We start from the raw sequence: 2,500 nt of genomic DNA, 5'->3' as shown, positions 1-2,500 counted from the left end.
AAGGAGGGCCTACAGCAGCACCTAGATCTGTCCTCAACCAAGGAGGACCTACAGCAGCACCTAGATCTGTTCCCAACCAAGGAGGGTCTACAGCAGCACCTAGATCTGTCCCCAACCAAGGAGGGCCTACAGCAGCACCTAGATCTGTCACCAACCAAGGAGGGCCTACAGCAGCACCTAGATCTGTCACCAACCAAGGAGGGCCTACAGCAGCACCTAGATCTGTCCCCAACCAAGGAGGGCCTACAGCAGCACCTAGATCTGTCCCCAACCAAGGAGGGCCTACAGCAGCACCTAGATCTGTCCCCAACCAAGGAAAGCCTACAGCAGCACCTAGATCTGTCACCAACCAAGGAGGGCCTACAGCAGCACCTAGATCTGTCACCAACCAAGGAAAGCCTACAGCAGCACCTAGATCTGTCCCCAACCAAGGAAAGCCTACAGCAGCACCTAGATCTGTCACCAACCAAGGAGGGCCTACAGCAGCACCTAGATCTGTCACCAACCAAGGAAAGCCTACAGCAGCACCTAGATCTGTCACCAACCAAGGAGGGCCTACAGCAGCACCTAGATCTGTCACCAACCAAGGAAAGCCTACAGCAGCACCTAGATCTGTCACCAACCAAGGAGGGCCTCCAGCAGCACCTAGATCTGTCACCAACCAAGGAGGGCCTACAGCAGCACCTAGATCTGTCCCCAACCAAGGAGGGCCTACAGCAGCACCTAGATCTGTCCCCAACCAAGGAGGGCCTACAGCAGCACCTAGATCTGTCCCCAACCAAGGAGGGCCTACAGCAGCACCTAGATCTGTCCCCAACCAAGGAGGGCCTACAGCAGCACCTAGATCTGTCACCAAACAAGGAAAGCCTCCAGCAGCACCTAGATCTGTCACCAACCAAGGAGGGCCTACAGCAGCACCTAGATCTGTCACCAACCAAGGAAAGCCTACAGCAGCACCTAGATCTGTCACCAACCAAGGAGGGCCTACAGCAGCACCTAGATCTGTCACCAACCAAGGAAAGCCTACAGCAGCACCTAGATCTGTCACCAACCAAGGAGGGCCTCCAGCAGCACCTAGATCTGTCACCAACCAAGGAGGGCCTACAGCAGCACCTAGATCTGTCCCCAACCAAGGAGGGCCTACAGCAGCACCTAGATCTGTCCCCAACCAAGGAGGGCCTACAGCAGCACCTAGATCTGTCCCCAACCAAGGAGGGCCTACAGCAGCACCTAGATCTGTCCCCAACCAAGGAGGGCCTACAGCAGCACCTAGATCTGTCACCAAACAAGGAAAGCCTCCAGCAGCACCTAGATCTGTCACCAACCAAGGAGGGCCTACAGCAGCACCTAGATCTGTCACCAACCAAGGAAAGCCTACAGCAGCACCTAGATCTTCTGCACAGATTCTGTCAGACCTGGGCCCTGACAGTAAATCTCAGTAAGACCAAAATAATGGTGTTCCAAAAAAGGTCCAGTCACCAGGACGACAAATACAAATTCCATCTAGACACCATTTCCCGAGAACACAAAAATAACTATACAAACCTCGGCCTAAACATCAGCATCACAGGTAACTTCCACAAAGCTGTGAACGAGCTGAGAGACAAGGCAAGAAGGGTCTTCTAAATGTCTTCTACACCATCAAAAGGAACATAAAATTTGACATACCAATTATGATCTGGTTAAAAACACTTGAATCAGTCATAGAGTCCATTGCCCTTTAAGGTTGTGAAGTCTGGGGTCCGCTCACCAACCAAGAATTCACAAAATGGGACAAAAAAAAAACAATTTGAGATTCTGCAAAAATATCCTCAGTGTACAACGTAAAACACCACATAATGCACGCAGAGCAGAATTAGGCCGATACCCACTAAAATCTACAACCACCTAAAAGGAAGTGATCGATTGGGTGAAATACCACAGTGTGACATCACAGCAGCAAGATTTGTGACCTGTTGCCACAAGAAAAGGTCAACCAGTTTTTGTACTATTTGCACATCATTACAACTCTGTATAAAGACATCTGAAATGTCTTTATTCCTTTGGAACTTGTGAGTGTAATGTTTACTGTTCATTTTTTATTGTTTATTTCACTTTTGTATATGATTTATTTCACTTGCTTTGGCAATGTAAACATATGTTTTCCATGACAATAAAAACCCTTACATTGAAATAGAGAGAGAGATGAGAGAGGCAGAGAGAGAGAGACAGATGAGAGAGAGACAGATGAGAGAGAGAGACAGATGAGAGAGAGAGAGGCAGAGAGAGAGGCAGAGAGAGAGAGAGAGAGAGAGGCAGAGAGAGAGAGAGAGAGAGAGAGAGAGAGAGGCAGAGAGAGAGAGAGGCAGAGAGAGAGAGGCAGAGAGAGAGGCAGAGAGAGAGAGAGAGAGAGAGAGAGAGAGGGAGAGAGAGGCAGAGAGAGAGAGGCAGAGAGAGAGGCAGAGAGAGAGAGAGAGAGAGAGAGAGAGGCAGAGAGAGAGAGAGGCAGAGAGAGAGGCAG

The 2,500-nt window shown here is 50.0% G+C and overlaps 1 protein-coding gene and 1 long non-coding RNA gene across 2 annotated transcripts in view; both read right to left on the bottom strand.

Moving 5' to 3' along the window:
* LOC127918584 (uncharacterized) overlaps positions 1 to 2,167 on the bottom strand; it is a 2,819-nt gene extending 652 nt beyond the window's left edge. Inside the window, exons 1-3 of the long non-coding RNA XR_008100432.1 lie at positions 1,309 to 2,167; positions 295 to 411; positions 139 to 216 (exon numbers count right to left, since the gene is read on the bottom strand). This is a non-coding gene — a long non-coding RNA (uncharacterized LOC127918584). The remainder of the gene's footprint in view (positions 1 to 138; positions 217 to 294; positions 412 to 1,308) is intronic.
* LOC127918580 (tubulin-specific chaperone D-like) overlaps positions 1 to 2,500 on the bottom strand; it is a 68,602-nt gene that overhangs the window by 4,774 nt on the left and 61,328 nt on the right.

The sequence above is a fragment of the Oncorhynchus keta genome, unplaced genomic scaffold, assembly GCF_023373465.1.
Source record: "Oncorhynchus keta strain PuntledgeMale-10-30-2019 unplaced genomic scaffold, Oket_V2 Un_contig_14560_pilon_pilon, whole genome shotgun sequence".
In the NCBI taxonomy this organism is placed as follows: domain Eukaryota; kingdom Metazoa; phylum Chordata; class Actinopteri; order Salmoniformes; family Salmonidae; genus Oncorhynchus; species Oncorhynchus keta.
Note: the sequence above shows the minus strand (reverse complement) of the source record. Positions and strands in the feature narration are given on the sequence as shown.